This window comes from Lolium rigidum, chromosome 1 (assembly GCF_022539505.1).
Source record: "Lolium rigidum isolate FL_2022 chromosome 1, APGP_CSIRO_Lrig_0.1, whole genome shotgun sequence".
Taxonomy (NCBI): Eukaryota; Viridiplantae; Streptophyta; class Magnoliopsida; order Poales; family Poaceae; genus Lolium; species Lolium rigidum.
In genome coordinates, this window is record NC_061508.1 from 89,450,711 (window position 1) to 89,468,229 (window position 17,519).

The window sequence follows — 17,519 nt, forward strand, 5'->3', positions numbered from 1 at the left end:
GACCAGGGCATTTGTCCATAGGCATGCTCTTGAGAGCTGTCCACACCTCTTCCTCGGTGAAGACGCCATCAATATGCTGGAGGTCAAAGGATGGGAGTCCGAGGTACTCCAGGTCAAGGGAGAAAGGTCTGCCCGTCGTCGATCCAAGCAGGTTGTCGAAGAAGGAGTCTACGGCCTCAGCCTTATCTACATGCTCTACAACTCGCACATCGTCCACGATCAGGTGACCAATGAAGTTCTTCCGTCTCCTATGACTCGCATGCAGATGGAAGAAGCGAGTGCAAGCATCCCCTTCTCGAAGCCACAAGATGCGAGAGCGCTGCCTCGCAGTCGTTCTCTCCAAAGAGGCTAGCCCGAGTAGCTTCTTTTTGAGGATTCGCCGAAGAGCTCTCTCATTAGGCGATAGCTGGCGGGATTCCATCGCAATATCAAAGCGGAGGATTAGTTCCGATGCCAACATAATCTGTGTCTTGACGCTCCCAATTAATTTAGTGCTCCAGCTTGAAAGGCGTTTGGCTGCGGCCCGGAGTTTGTTATCTAGAGTCTTGAAGGGGTTGGAGTCTGTGCCTTGGGCCGTCCACACTTCTCGGACCACATCCAGGAAGCCATCCATTTTCGGCCAGAAGGATTGAAACTGGAATCTACGACCTCGGAGGAGGTCAGGGGCTAAGCTCAGCACGAGCGGGCAGTGATCAGATGGGCCACTAGACATGGCTGATAAGAAGGCGTCAGGAAACAGCTCTTCCCAATCCACAGTCGAGAAGACCCTGTCAAGCTTCTCCAGCGTTGGTTGCGCTCGTTCGTTCGACCATGTGAATCTGCGCCCATTTAGATAGACTTCTTTAAGCTCAAGGTTGGACAAGGATCTCCGGAATCTACCCATCATGCGTCGATGTAGGATGCCTTGGTTTTTGTCCTCCGGATTGACAATCAGGTTGAAATCACCTGCCACGACCCAAGGGCCTGCATGCAAATCTCTGATATCTTGCAACTCCTGCAAGAAAGCGATCTTCTCCACATCGTTCTGTGGCCCATACACCCCCGTGAACCACCAGCTACGACCTCCGCTGACAGTACACCTAGCCGTGATAGAGTGCGCTGTCAGGTGTGGGTTGGTTATCGATACCAGCCCAGACTGCCAGGCCAACAGGATGCCACCTCTAGTGCCTTCCGCCGGGAGGTAGAAGAACTCATCAAAATTGGGCCCCAAGCATTCACGAACCACATGGTCAGAGATGACCGCCAGCTCGTCTCCTGTAGGCAAACCACGGCCGGCCGCGAGGGCGAAATGGCCTGAGAAACAGCGAGTCGTCTGACAGGGGAGTTGAGTCCACGCACATTCCAAATGGCAAAGCAAACATCAATCATATCATCCATGGTACAGACAAAAAGGCTTAGGGTGAAATCCTAGCAAGGTGCTGAAAGAAGGAAGGAAATGTTCTGAAAAACAACTGCTGATCACGTCAGGCACTCCACTGGCACATCATAGGCAGACTGAAGGTCTGTAGGTGTCCACCCGAAGAGACGAAGGACAACGTCCAGGTGCTGCTGACGGAAAGGTCTCGTGAAGAGGTCGAGGTAGGCGTCAAGAGCTTCATCCCCGATCACTTCCCCCTCACGGGCCAGACCAAGCCTGGTCATGATAGTACGCTGCTGCTGGCTGAAAGGTGCTCCTGCCGAAAGTCGACCACGGATCCTGCCACTACGCCTCACCGGGCCTCCGTAGGTTTTCCTCTTCCTGCCCTTCTTGGCCGGCACGTCCAACACCGGGGAGATGGGCTTACGGCATGCAGAGCGGAAGTCTGCGAAGTCCACTCTCAGAGGCCTAGTGGGCGAGTCCACGACAGGAGGTCTAGCGGAGAGGCCAGCCCTGTCAACAGGGGAAACGCTGACGGGGAAAGTCTCCAGGACGGATCTGGGGGACCCCACCACATCAGAGTCATCTGAGCTGGAACTCGGGGTCAGGCGCCGCGGGGAGGAAACTGGAGAGGGTAGGAGCCCATCACCTGACAGCTGGCAGTTACCGGTTCTCCCTGACTCTTCATCGGAGCTGCATATGGTGCGACACTCTCCCTCCTCCCAAACATCGTCCGCTTCCCAGCTACATGGCGCGTCAAGCACCGCACGGTCACGGTCAGGGTCTACGGCACGAACGCCAGAAGCAACCGCCGCAGAAAAAACCTGGGAGCGATTTGCCAAAAGCGGAAAGGTAGCAGCCTCCACGAGGACAGGGCCCACGGCGCCTGGGGATCCACTTGGAATATTCTGGGCATCTGGATTGGAGCCGACACGTGGCGGGCTGGGGCTGACCGCGCAGGAAGCGACAACCATAGGCGTAGCAGACGGGCCCTCCATGAACCCATCTTTCCTCCAAAATTGACCGGCTTCCTCCTGGGCAGCCAGTGCAGGGACGGCACGTGGCGGAAACGAAGCAGGCCCGGTCGGAGCGCCAACCAACGGCTCCAGACCGAGGCCCACCTTGCTTTTGTCGCTCTGCAGTCTTTGACCACGATCCCCCGACAGAGGCGCGGAGCGGACCTCAGCAGCTGCAGGGCGCGACCTTTCCACGTCAGCGTCTTCCACCTCCGTCCCCGAGGCGTCGAATGGAAGCGCTGGCCAAGGGGAGACCTCCATGGCCGTGCCAATGGCGACACGGCGGCTGCCGCCCCAACCGCCACCAGGGCGCCGCCGGAAAGCGTCCCGGCGCCGCGGCCGCGACCGATCTCGACGTCCACGCCCATCCTCTTCATGGCGGTCATCGTCGCGGCGAGGCAGGGGGAGGTCTCGTCCTCTACCATGAGCGCCATCTCGATCGGAGGAGCCGTCGTCCCAACCAGCATCATCACCACGACCGTCAACGTCGTCATCCTCCACAGGAAACATATCCTCGGCATGAGCAATCTGGACCATGACCTTGTAGCGCAGCATGTTCTTCTCAAGCGGAATGAGCGCAGAGCCTGGCAGAACCAACCCTTCATCCTCCTCCATCTTGTCATCCGGCTCCTCTATGAGCAGCTCCAACTCCTTGGGGAACGCATCGGGATCATCTGTCCATCCAACAACTCGAAAGGTCCCCAGATCTTCTCGATTCGCCGTCGAGGCGCCAATGCACTCTACCCAGGCGTCAGAGCTGAGCACCGCCACGGCCGTCGACCGGTTCCACGCGTGCGGCGGTACACCTTGGATCTCAAAGTGTGCCCGGAAGCGCAGCCTACACTGCCTGGCCTGGAGCTGGCGGTTCCACGGCGAGAAACGCAAAGAAAAATCACGTCCACGTGCCGCATCCACCGCCATGATCTCGTCTCTCACTCTGCGGCTGCCGCAAACGAAGAGAAAGTCTGCCGGCGAGGATCTATGCACTGTGAAGTTATCAGCCGCCCTTGGGACCTTCTCAACGAGCGCTGCAGCTGCCTCACTGAGCGTGACATACGCCCTCTTCCCGGAGACGAAGGCGACAAGGGCGTACCGCAATGCATCCTCCGCCGCTTCAATCTCAGGGGATCTGGGGATGAAGACCCTGCCCACGATCGGACGCCCTGTCAAGCTTGCCTTCCTGAACCTGGGGTCCAACTCTCCGTCGCGAAGGAGGCCGGCCTCAGACGGTGGCGCGCGGCGCTCCGTCGAGCCGAACCTGCCAGGGGCATCCCGCAGGTGCTCCTCCACAACACCTCCACGGTACGAGCGACCAGCAACCGATGAAACTCCACGAGCCGGCGGCCGCGAGCGTGGGCGTGCAGGGTCACGCCTGGGAGCGGGCGCCTCCGCGTGACCATCGCGAGGGCCGGGCTGCACGGTCCTGCGGGAACCGGCAGATTCCACCGGCGGCGGCGAAGGAGATCGGGCGCGACGAGGGGGTGGCGAGGGAGAGCGTGCTCGACAAGGCGGCGAACGACCAAGGCCGAGCCTTTGATGAGCAGGTATACGGTATCTGGGACGCTCTTCCACCATTGGCAGCTGCGGAGCCTCCTCCACGCCTGCGCCGCCGTCCACATGGGTGTCCCTCCTGGGCGGTGAGGGGTTCTGCTCCACAGCAGCGACAGGCGCCGCGTCCCTGGGGCCAAGACGTTGGCGCGCAGGCAGCCCAGTTGGCGCCGCAGGAGGAAGGCCGCGCTCCACACGGCGGTCACCGCCAGCACGTCGAAGCTGAGGGCACTCGCGGGCATGGTGCCCCTCCTCACCGCAGCGCAGGCAAACTGTCTCGTAGGTGCAATCCGCCGAGATATGGCAGGTCCTGGTGCAGTTGAAACACGCTCCGGCGAGATTTGTGGGGATGCCAGAGCGTACCGTCCACGCCGGCAGCGTCGGCTGCTGGTTTCGGGCCCGCTTGCGTCCGCGGGCCTCCGTCCACGGCGCAGCGCCGCGCGCCGGTGCCCTCGTCCCCGAGGAGGGAGGAGGTCCTCACGACTGCACCGCCACCGAAGCGAGGCGGCGCACACTCTCATCCACGGCCCATGGCCTAGGCGCAGCACGCGCCGGCGAAACCACGCCCCTGGGGCTAGACGACGAACCCACGCCACGGGGGGCCGACGAGGTAGCTCCCACGCCACCACCACACGCGCCTGTCGGCGGTGTTCCACTCCGGAGAACCTCACAGTAAGATCTGGGAGAGGTCTCCTCTTCATCGTCGGTGTAATCCGCCCACCTCCGCGACTGGGACGAGGACGACGGAGATCCCATGGTGGGCCTTGCGGCGGCAGGGAGCGGCGAAGGGGTCACCGGCGTACGGAGGTCACCGGCGAGGCAGGTGCGGGGAAGGTAGGGGTAGGTGGGATCCTCTCCCGTCTGTGCGAGCCTGTGACTCCCTTAATAATAAGCTATCAAAAAGAAATTGATGGCGACAAACCAAATGGATTACTCACTCAACTGCGAGTGTATTTTGGCTTCCACCAGAAAAGCTCCATCCCAAACCTCTCATTCACGGGGCCAAACATTGATAGAGTGCTAACTGCTTAAGTGAGGAAGAAAGTTCGCTATACTATGCAAACATAAAACCATTTGCTTCACTCCATAAACATGACATCATATGATCACTAAAAAAAACACGACATCATACAAATCAAATGGAAGTTTAAAATTTCGTTTGCTATCACATTTGCCATCCTTTTTCTTTTTTGCGAATGGGAATTTGTAGTGATTAAATCATATGATTAAATCTGCCTGGAATAGTGCTAGGACTTCATCAGGCCCGGACTGAGGCCAAACCATAGTACTAGTCGAAAAGAGATCAAAGTTTGCAAGCTCATGACTTAGTTTATTCCGCTCATGTCTAAATGATACTTATCTCGAACCTACCCCCATCTACCATCATCTCTTTTATTTCCTGGACAATGCCCATGAAAACCGAATGATCAATGCCTGGCTCCTTGATCATCTTGCATCCGTGCCGTCCATCTCGATCGTACAGGGGAGTGCCTCCACTCCAGTGTCATGGCTATATCCTCACGGCAAGATTCGAGTTCAGCTTGTAGAGGATTATTGCATGAACTCAGAAATCTGCAATCGGACAAAATGATTGCATTTGCCATTCTTGAATCGCAAATCGAAGGGCATTGTTTGGTATTAACTCATGGTGTGTGAAAGTGAGGTAGGTCATAGGGGACATTGTATGGCCGCTTTGAAGCCAGTCCTTGATGGTGTCGCCTTCATATGTGAATCCATCAGCAGCAATGTGTGGATCCCTCATGATCTCCTGAAAATATTATAAAGATGCAAAGGTTATATGAAAATAAAGGTGACAATCAAACCACCTGCTTGAAAGCAGCAAGGGTTGAAGGTGATTAATCAGGTAAACAGAAGGTAACTGACCAACAACATCACATGATTCAAGTGCTTCATTTCTTTGATTTGTTAACGGACCTGTGACATTGGGCAGATGAAAAACATTGGTGGCTGGCATTTATCGCCTAGACAGATCATCATAGCTTCCAGGACACCCCAGACCTCCTTTGCAAGATCTGGCCGCTCCTTTCTGTCATACCGGCAACATCTCAGTGCTACTCTTGCCAACTCTTCGGTGTACTGAGGTGGCCAGTACCCTGCAGAAGTGTCAATTATTTCTTGCAACGTGTCATTCCTCAAGGCTGCTTCCACCTCAATCGGAAGGCCTAGGGGGTTCTTGCCAGTTAGCAATCGCATGAGATCTACTCCAAACGAGTAGGCGTCAGACTTGTTAGATGTATATATCTGTCTATTGTAGTTTCCCCATATGTTAGGGGGCTTTCTGCATATGTGCACATGTATATGTACTATATATTGTGGCCTTTGGCCCCCTGGTAATACAACAAGCATATTATCATAACATGGTATCAGAGCAAAATCGATTCTAGTTCCCGGCGGACGTTGCTTGTTCCCGGCCGAAGTTCTTCCTCCGCTCGATTCCCGGCCGAAGTTCTGCCTCGATTCCGTCGCCCGTCCCCGTCCTTCCTCTGGCCGATCTTCCTGGGATTCGCGCGTGGCTGCTCTCCGTCCGACGCCCGCCCGACTCCGTCTGTCCCCGCCGGCCGATTCCGCCGGTCCCGCGCGTGGCGCCCGGCCGATTCCGCCCGCCCGACGCCCGCCTGACTCCGTCTCCGGCCGATTCCGCGTGTGGCGCCCGGCCGATTCCGCCTGTCCCGCGCGTGGCGCCCCATCGGCTCCTCCCGATCCCGTCGCCATCTTCTGATCCCGTCGCCCCATCGGCTCCTCCAGGCTCCTGTCGCCCATCGGCCGATCCCGATCTCCCGATCTCATCGATCTCCTGGCCCGCTTGGCCCGCTCGCCTCTGCTCTGCTTGCTCTTGATCCCGCGCCAGCCCTCTTCTTTCTGCGCCGGCCCTCTTCTTTCCCTGCTCGTTGACTTGATCTATAAAAAAAAATCAAAAAAAACAAAAAAAAATCAAAAAAAAAACGTCGGCTGTTGTTATCCGATGTCTTCTTCCGTTCCGTTGATCCCGCCTTATCTTTGGGCCTCCCATCGGTACTTGGTATTTGTCCGCTGCCTCCGTGTATGACGGCTCGCCATTCTTCGTCGCCGTTTACGGCCTATTCACGCGACTCTGCCCGCGCTTCACCGACTTTTGCGGCCTCTTCATGCGGCTCTGCCCGCGCTTCGCCGACTTCGTCTACGTCGGCCTCTTCATGCGGCTCTGCCCGCGCTTCACCGACTTTTGCGGCCTCTTCATGCGGCTCTGCCCGCGCTTCGCCGACTTCGTCTACGTCGGCCCGCCGCTCTACATCGACTTTTGCGGCCTCTTACCGCGGTTATGGCCGCGCTTCGTCGACTCCGTCTACGTCGGCCTGCCGCTCTACATCGACTTTCGCGGCCTCTTCACGTGGTTATGACCGCGCTTTGCCGACTCGGTCTTCATCGGCGTGTTGCTCTCCGTCACCCCTTTGGTGGCCTCTCGTGCGTGTGGGTGATAGCTCCTCGTCGGCACCTGATTGTACGTCGACCTCTCCGGCCGCGCCCTCTCTCGCGCATGAGATAACGCAGCTTCACCGCCCGCTTGATGCTTGGGATTCCAGCTTACGTCGGCAGCCTCGCGGTCCGAGTCTCCGCCCTCATCCTCATTGCACCTACCGTGGCAAGGTTGGCCACACTTCCTCCACCTGTTGGACGCGGGATCCCGGCTTACGTCGCCAGCTCCGGGATCGTCGCCAGACCGGCTCTTCGAGATCTTCTCGCCGTTGCACTCTCCGATCGGGACATTCTCGTGGGTCTTCGTGGTCCGCTCGCTACTCCGTACTCTTCCTCGCCGGGTGCCGCTGGTTCCGTGACCGGCTCTTCCGGCACCGCGCGACCACCACTTTCTACACGATCAGTACGTCCCCGTGGTATCTCGGATTCTGGAGCTTCCTTTCATATGACCTCCGAGTCCTCTATTCTCGTCTCGCTTCTTCGGTCTCTTATTTCTCATGTCCGTGTTGTCACGGCCGATGGTACCTCTATTACTCGTTTCTAGTACATGCACCCTTTCTACTCCCTCTTCTCTCGTCCCCGATGTTTCTCATGTTCCTCGCCTTCGGATGAACCTTTCGCCGCTAGCCAGCTCACCGATTCTCGGTTGTCGCGTCATTCTTGACGCCGAGTCTTGTGCGGTTCGAGATCGTCGCACACAGGCCCTGGTTGGAGCTGGCCCTCGTAGCCGTCGGCCTCCGGGGCTTTGGGAGTTAGACCGGCTTCGTGTTCCTTCCGCTGCCACTTCATCCGCGCTTCTCCTCCGGTTGTTGCCTCTGTCACCGGCTCTTTTCGCAGTGGCATCATCGTCTTGGTCACCTTTGTGACTCTCGCCTGTCGTCTTTAGTTCATCGTGGTCTTCCGGGGTCTCGTTTCGGAGATGGGTCGTTACATCTGCTCGTGGTTGTAGGTTAGGCAAACGGATTCAGCCTTCCCTATCCTACTAGTGTGTCCGTCACTCAGCCGACCGTTCGATTTAGTCCATTCAGATGTTTGGGGTCCGGCTCCCTTCGCTTCGAAAGGGGGCCATCGATACTATATCTTATTCATTGATGATTTTTCACGCGTACACCTGGGTGTTTTTCATGCACTCTCGCAGTGAGGTGCTCTCTATTTATCAGCGTTTTGCGGCCATGGTCCGCACTCGGCATTCCTCACCCATTCGCGTGTTCCGTGCTGATTCTCGTCGGTGAGTATATCTCTCAGCACCTTCGTGGTGTCCTTGCCGAGGAGGGCACCCTCGCTCGGCTTTCTTGTCCCGGCGCGCATGCTCAAAATGGCGTCGCCGAGCGTAAGCATCGTCATCTCCTTGAGACCACCCGTGCTATGATGATTGCCTCTTCTCTTCCGCCACATTTCTGGGCTGAGGCTGTCGCTACGTCGGCCCACCTCATTAACATTCAGCCTTCCGCTGCTCTACAGGGTGGCATTCCTCTCGAGCGTCTCTCTGGTGTTTCTCCAGACTACTCGACTCTCCGTTCTTTTGGTTGCGTCTGCTATGTCCTTCTGCCTCCTCGCGAACGCACCAAACTGACCGCTCAGTCTGTTGAGTGTGTTTTTCTTGGATACAGTGATGAGCATAAGGGCTATCGCTGTTGGGACCCCGTTGGTCGTCGGATGCGCATCTCTCGTGACGTCACGTTTGATGAGACGCGTCCCTTCTATCCTCGCCCCACCTCGGGTACTTCCCGGTGGATGATATCTCTTTTCTTCTTTTTCCGGATGCACCCCCTGCTGTCCCTCCTCCCCTCCCTACTACTTCTGATGCGCCCCCTTCGGCGCCATCCTCTCGTTCGTCTAGTCCACCTAGTACTCCTCGTTCTCCGGCCTCGGCTCCTTCCGATGCTGTCCCTTCTTCCTCTTCTTCTGATGACTTGTCTTCTGCAGATGAGCTTCCCCTTCCCGACCTGTTCGTCGGCGTCGTGCTCCGGTTCGTTACTCTCCTAGTCGGCATGGTCTCTCTCGTCGTTTCCGAGCCGACTTCTTATCGGGATGCCGAGCGTCATCCTGAATGGCAGCTTGCCATGGCTGAGGAGATCGCTGCGCTTGAGCGCACTGGCACTTGGGATCTTGTTTCTCCCCCTTCTGGTGTTCGTCCCATTACGTGTAAGTGGGTCTATAAAATTAAGACTCGTCCTGATGGATCTCTTGAGCGCTATAAAGCGCGTCTTGTGGCTCAACCGTGACTATGATGAGACTTTTGCCCCTGTGGCTCATATGACTACTGTGCGTACCCTTCTTGCTGTTGCTTCTGTTCGCCGCTGGTCTGTCTCCCAGCTTGATGTTCAGAATGCTTTTCTTAATGGCGAGTTGAGTGAGGAGGTTTACATGCTGCCTCCTCCCGGGTATTCTGTTCCCGATGGGATGGTTTGTCGTCTTCGACGTTCTCTCTATGGTCTCAAACAGGCCCCTCGTGTCCGGGTTTGAGCGCTTCGCCTCCGTCGTGACCGCTGCTGGTTTCTCTCCTAGTCTTCATGATCCAGCACTTTTCGTTCACACTTCTCCTCGTGGACGTACTCTTCTTCTTCTCTATGTTGATGATATGATCATTACCGGTGATGATCCTCGAGTATATTGCCTTCGTCAAGGCTCGTCTTCGTGATCAGTTTCTTATGACTGATCTTGGTCCTCTTCGCTATTTTCTTGGCATTGAGGTTTCCTCCACTTCTGATGGCTTTTCTATCTCTCAGGAAAAGTACATTCAGGATCTTTTTGCTCGTGCTGCTCTTGGGATGAGCGCACAGTCGATACTCCTATGGAGCTTAATGTTAAGCTTCGTCCTACTGTTGGTGATCCTCTTCCTGATCCCACCCGTTATCGCCATCTTGTTGGGAGTCTTGTTTATCTTGCTGTCACTCGTCCTGATATTTCTTATCCTGTTCATATTCTCGAGTCGGTTTGTCTCAGCTCCTACCACTGTTCACTATAGTCATCTCCTCCGTGTTCTTCGTTATCTTCGTGGCACGATCACTCGTCGCCTTTTCTTTCCCCGCTCCAGCTCTCTCCAGCTCCAGTGCTATTCGGATGCTACGTGGGCGAGTGATCCTACGGATCGTCGTTCGCTTTCGCTTACTCGTGTGTTTCTTGGTGGTTCGCTTGTTGCTTGGAAGACGAAGAAACAGGTCGCAGCTTCCCGTTCGAGTGTTGAGGCTGAGTTGCGGGCTATGGCTTTGTTGATTGCTGAGGTGACTTGGTTACGGTGGTTGCTTGCAGATTTTGGAGTCTCTGTTACGACACCCACTCCACTTTTGTCCGACAAGTACAGGTGCTATCGCATTGCACGTGATCCGGTCAAGCATGAGCTGACCAAGCATATCGGTGTTGATGCTTTTTACACACGTGCACAGGTACAGGATGATGTTGTTGCGGTTCATTATGTGCCTTCAGATTTGCAGTTGGCGGATTTCTTTACGAAGGCACAGACTCGAGCGCAGCATGATTTCTTACTCTCCAAACTCAGTGTTGTGGATCCACCATGAGTTTGAGGGGGGGTGTTAGATGTATATATCTGTCTATTGTAGTTTCCCCATATGTTAGGGGGCTTTCTGCATTTGTGCACCTGTACATGTACTATATATTGTGGCCTTTGACCCCCTGGTAATACAACAAGTATATTTTCATAACAAGACTGCACTGTGAGCTCTCCTGAGGTAGTGTATCCTGGATCCATGTATCCCATTGTGCCTTTAATTTGGTTTGTTAGGTGGTAAGGGGTGACGGTAGTGTTTGTCAGATCCAAGGAACGGGAGATCCCAAAGTCTGCCAGTTTGCAAACAAAGCTAGTGTCAAGAAGGACATTGTCAGGCTTCAGATCACCATGGGCAATGCCTTTTGGTTTGTTGGAGTGGAGGAAGATGAGCCCCGTGCAGATGTCGGCAGCAATCCTGATGCGCATTTGCCATGAGAGCGGCTTTGTTTGGTGCTTGCACTGCAGACCTCTAGGCTTCCGTTCGGCATGAATTCGAAAACCAACACTTTGGCCTCCCTGCACACTCCTATTAGAGTGACGAGGTTTGGATGCCTCATCCTACACAGTGTTTCTACCTGCAAAATGTTGGGAAATCAAATATTTAGATGACCCTTTTTATTCTTCTCATATGAAAACACATGTTAATCTTAATCTTAAGCTGATGCAGTAACTATATTTTAAGGAATAATGATGAAAATTACCTCATCATTGTACTCTTTCTCTCCTGTTGTGCCTTCTTTATTGAATTTCTTTATAGCCACAGTAGTATGGCGGAGAAAACCCTTGTAGACGCTTCCACATCCGCCTTGCCCAATTTTTTTGGAGTCCTCAAAGTCGTCTGTTGCTTCTTTTATCTCTTCGTATCTGAACTCTGTCAAGGCAAACGCACCAGCAAATACAGTGTTACCGTTTATTTGACGCATCTCTTCAGCTTGTCTGACAGCATGGTCTTTCTTGTGCTGCAGCTCTACCTGCAACTGTTTGAGCTCTTCCATTAGGAAATTGGCCTGGAGAAGCTTACTCTCCAGCTTTATCCTTTGTTCATTTGCTTTCTGCAGCTCGCTGCATATATGGAGGTGCTCTTTTTCAAGGCCAGTCTTTTCTCTGGTCAGTCTTTCCTCTACCTCCTTTTTTTCATTGCGTAGTGAATTCTCCCGTGCTTTGAACTGCAAGAAAAAAATTCTTACTTGATAGACACATGTACCATCGTGTAATGGATAATTAAAAGTATGTAGCAATAACATAGTACAATCTTAGATGCTTCAAACAGATCTCTCTCAGCTCTCTGACGTCCCTCGGATGCTTCCTTTCTTGAGCGCTCTAGCTCATCGCGCACTCGCTGCAGTTGCTCAAATTCTTCATTTTGTATGACGGTTTCAACCTGTAAAACATTAGTTTTTCTTTGAATTTAATAGGTGTGACAACATTATCCAGTAAGTATTACAACTGAGACCAAAACCAAAGACCTTGCTTGTTCAACTAGTAGCAGTAATGTGTGTTATGCTTCGAGAACTCTACTCAGTCCAATACGGCTTACCGTGGAACGTTGATGTTCTTCAGAGCTTGCAATTGAAAGAGGTGCCGTTGATCCATCCATGATGTCCAAATCATTCGGACCCCATGAGGACCCTCCAGTGCTTTGCTGGCTGGAATTCAGATAGAAACCGGTTGGTGACATATCAATCAACTGTGGCTGTGTAGCTGACATGTTCTCCACACTATTTGCTACCAATCTGGACCGTCGTTGCAGGGCTTGTTGATCTGTAGAGCCTAAGAAACCTGCATGCCCTGGCGGCAGTGATAAGGATCTTAGAGGGAACTCAGGCTGATCCGAGACTGAGCTTGTGCAGCAGCTTTAGGGTGACTCTCCTTTTGCAGAAAGCTGAGTGGCTTCCCTAAAAAAATGATGAACCATGACATCGCTGTTTTGTCAGACTAGAAACAATTCTGAGTATGCTCGAGATGAAATTTTGCCAACTATATGTAGCATTTGTTGTATATTGGCTTGAGGAGTTCCTGTCATTCATACCTAGAGCAAACAAGAGACTCTTTACAAATATAGAAGATATCACAGTATGGTTTAGCCTGTAGATGCACAATGGCTGCGACTTTTGATTTTGGTGCTTTCCTCTTCCTGTTCAAGAAAGATTCATAGTCAACATACAGAACTCAGATTCTATATAGTTCAGACTTTAGACAGTGGAAGATACGCTCACTAGTAAAGCTATAGATTTTTATTGGAATTAATGCGAAGTTGTAATGTCATTTGCCAACTAAGAAATGCACAAGAAAGACAAACATATAATTATGTATAGAGTGCCTTGTTTTACAGAAACATGGCAGTTAGGAATAAACTGTGATGTATGCTCATTCAGGAAGCCTCATTATAGGGCTGGGACATTGCATCTGCACATACTTCGATATGGAAGAGGCTCCCATAGCAAGCCTTGTGATGTGATGTTGATTGATGAGCTCAACAATGCCAGTTGCAGGATTCTTCTTCTCGATCACCAATGTTTCAACTTGCACCTGTAATTTGTAAAATTTTTGGTGAGTTGAATATGATTTCATTATTCAGATAACTTAAGTGTGAATTAGTTAACTGACCTTCAGAGATACTCTGCAGAAGTTGAGGTACTGGTCTAAAAGTGTGGTCATCTCCTCCTTTTCGGTCTTTCTGTATGCTTCCAGTTTCTTTTCTTCGAGATGGCTTGCAGAAACCTTGCATAATCCTGTGCATGCATACGGAAATGATAAAGGCAATCAGAAAGACTAGCTTAGATGCTTACTGCAAACAGAGAGTGCTTCTAAAAATCACGTGACAGCAACAGAGATCACTGTGGAGCTCATTAAGATTAAGGTTTGCTTCTTGCTAAATTCATTTGTATCATTTTTGGCAACCATAGGATCGAAAAGAACAAGGAGGTGGGGGTTGAATATAGTAAGGACAAGGTTCGTTTGATCTCCTGTGCAAATTAATACATAAGCTGCTCCCGAGATGATTGAGATGTGACAGAAATAACAAGACTATCCATAAGTTGATACAGATGAGATAAAAGTCAATCTTAAGTTTGATGCCTTCACCGGTCATGATCCTCTCAGCAGGCTGGTGGACGTGCAGCAGGACAAGCTTGAGATCACAGGCCAGGAGGTTCCGAGCGGCCCAGAGGAGGTTGGACCTGCCTTCCTTGAGGTCCTTTCCGACGGCCACGTAGAGCTTCCCTACGCCGACGTCCTCCTCTGGCTCCGAGTTGACCGCACCCTCCTCCTCTTCAATCTCCCTGAGGCCTGTGCCCTTGTTAGCCCCGCTGGCGTTGAGCGGCGACCGCCCGCTCCCTCCACGCGTGAAGAACATCGTATCCACCTCAGGCGGCGGCGACCGAGGGGACAGATGCAGCGGCAATGGCGACGGCGGTGGCGAAGGGAGAGGAGCAGGTGCACTGCTGACCATGGCCATGTATGCTCAAGCAACAGCAAGTAAGCAATCTCTAAAGAGAATAGAAGGGAAGACGAAGAGTGAACAAGTTAGAGTGTATATATGAGTGGTGTTTTGGAACATGGGAGCATATGCTCCCTCTATTTTGAAATGCATCTTACACATATTTTAACTTTCAAAAAAATTGAAACAAAAAATTCGCATGTAAATCTTCTCGTGCTACGCTCTTACAAAGTTGTTTCATAAAAAGTCGACTTATCGTGTGACGTGTGTAAAAAAGACAAAACTCAGTGCTAAAAATAATGCTTTTCACAAGATAATTTTTCTCTTTTTTATATATACCACGAAAAATATTGGTTTTTCGTGAAACTTAACGAACGAACATATATTATGAAGATGTACATGTAAATTTTTTTTAAATTTTTTTTCGACATCTCAAAATATGATTTTTTGGTAGAGGGTGCATACGCACCCAGGAGCCGAATTGAATTTCTGGTATATTATACCCTATATAATTGCTAGCTGATTTCACGCCATCTGCACGATTTGGGTACTGTTGATGTGAGAATTATCCAATCATCCCTCCAACAGTTGCATGACGCGTGGCTTTAAGTTTGTTTTGATCCATCCGGTTATTTTTTCTTTCCTTTTTCTTTGGATCTGGCCCTTAGAGGAGAGTTAGTTTTCTGGTGTTGGAGGCCAAGGAGGCAAGGAGAAATAGTAGCTTTCCCTGTCTCCCGCTCTTGCCTCTCAGCCTTGGCGAAAGCAAATGGTTGTGATAGAGACGAGCAAAGAAGCTCACCTTCTTAGGCTGAAGTTCATTCTCTACTCCATTTCAATCATTTTGGAATCTATTCAACATCCATTGCAGCACATGCCATTCATTCCTTGAGTGCGATGGATGCATGACAGTCGCTGTAAAGCTTCCTGCCCTACACTAGCTGACTAGCTCAGGAGTGTACAGAGTAGTTAATGGTAATGAATGGATGGTTAGTTGTTGCACGACTTAATTCACTTCCTGGAGATTTGGAATGTACTAACTACACTGTAGCGACCGTACTGTAGTATCTTGCCGCATGCTGGTCATGGTCAATGCAATATACTCCCAACGTTAGAGATTATATAAGGTATATGAGCTTTTAAAAAAAATATCTCCAAATGGGAGCTTAGCCCTAGCCTCAACAGCGAAACGATGCACACAGCTTTTATATTATTGTAAGGTTCACAGTATAAAGTTCACAAATTATGCATCACATAGAGTTGCAGCAAAAATGAGCCATCCAAACATAGAACACAAATAGCCTCTATGCATCCTATGAGACGACTGCACCCAATATCCATAAGCTCTCGCTGCTCCTTGAAGAAGGTAAGACCACATGTGGATTGAAGAAGCTGCCCTATGAATAACTAGCAAGAAATTTTGTTTTGCTATTCTATTAAATACAACATCATTGTGACAATTTCAAGTTGCCCAAACTAAAGCACAAACTTCCACACGAATTCGATCTTTAGTTTTCTTATCAATCTCATTTAGCTAATTTCCAAACATAGTTGTTCCCGTAACTCTTATTTCAAAAATTCCCTCTTTATATGATCATTTAAACCTTTTTGAAGTTGTTACACATTATAAATCCTCTCTTATTTGTTGTCCTCTTTCCTCAATGCATGTTTTCGTTTTTCTCTCACTTCTCTCATGCATGTGAAACTATTGGTGAATGCCATAATTAATGAAGAGAGTTATAGACTTTTTTATCTTAATCAATTGACCCTTAGACCTTATAGTTTCTAACAAGGAAGTACTATACTACTACTAGATCCTTGGCTCTAAAATAAATTGATACAGTCCTAAACTGAAGACTTAGTTTTGAAATTGATCCAAGAGTGAGAACTCTGATGACTTGTTGACTGAGACCCAGGTCAGGGCAGGTCAAGTCACATATTCTCGAAAAAAAAGGTCATGCCAGGTCAAGTCACATATTCTCGAAAAAAAAAGGTCAGGTCAGGTCAAACCCTTTTGATCAGCTGCCTTAACTGCTACTACTGCTAATGAGAATGGAATCGGAGGAGTATCCCTTGAACGATGCTTCTGTTTGCTTATAGTTAACTGATCAACTGTGCTGTCGACGTAGATTAGCGTAGCGGTACGTACTGCATTGGAACTCAATCATTCTATTTTGTAGCTGCACTGACTGGCAGCTATTTTTCATTTTGTTTTGGTCATCCGGTCGAGCTCGATGCTTTTTACATGCAGTCGGATGATGAAACTGTGATGTTCATGGTGATTGTGTAGGTGGATAAAATTTATTAAAATATTGTGGCCAAAATTGCCAAAGTGGGCTTGTAAACATATCTCAATTATGGTGGGCGATGATGAGCAAGGCTGCAAGAGGGAGGTGGGACTTTATTAATTTAAAGCCGGGCTCTTTTAGCCTTTTGTCTAAAATGAGCAAGCGAAGAGAGGTGCATTGGTATGCCTGTGGAGTGTGGAAGTAATGTTTCCCTAAGAGAGAAGGAAGGTGTGGGTTTTGGACACTACTTTAGGGCGATGCTAGCCAAACAAGATTGGAAATTAATAATCGAGCTAGATCCTCTTTGTGCAAGGTTGATTGGAGCAAAGTACTATCCCAATGGAGATATCCTAAATCTGGTTTCTCACTCTCATGGCAAAGCATTTTCGTCGCAATTCAAATATCCAGAAGAGGAAGATAATGACACCGAAGAGAGGTGCAATTCTGAACGAAGTAATTGATTTGATGGATCCTAGCTTGGGTCATGGGATGTTGATCTCATCAGGTCTCCCTTTTGCCCCCTCGGTGCTTGACGTGTCCATAAGATTCCCCAATTTACATGCTTTTGAAGATTTAATATCATGGCATGACATTCCTAACCGGAACCCTTTCAGTGAAATCTGCATATCATATTGAATGGATACATGCGCACAATGGCCAGAGATGCCACACACTCGTTAAAATTACAGCCCGATGATTATCCAAATTAGAAGATCCTATGCACGCTCAAAACCACTGCCAAAGTACAAAAAGAATCTTTTGGTAGAATCACCCGCTCCAGTGCATGAAAAATAAGATCACCATCCACTCTTATTCATAAAAATAGCTAGTACCTTACTACATAATTGCCACCAGACGCGTCACAGAATTTTTAACACTTCTCAAGCTGAAT

General features: G+C 50.7%; 1 pseudogene; it reads right to left on the bottom strand.

The window, feature by feature from the left end:
- Positions 1-5,379: 5,379 nt before the first annotated feature.
- On the bottom strand, positions 5,380-14,360 carry LOC124677433 (annotated as a pseudogene).
- Between the last annotated feature and the right edge of the window lie 3,159 nt (positions 14,361-17,519).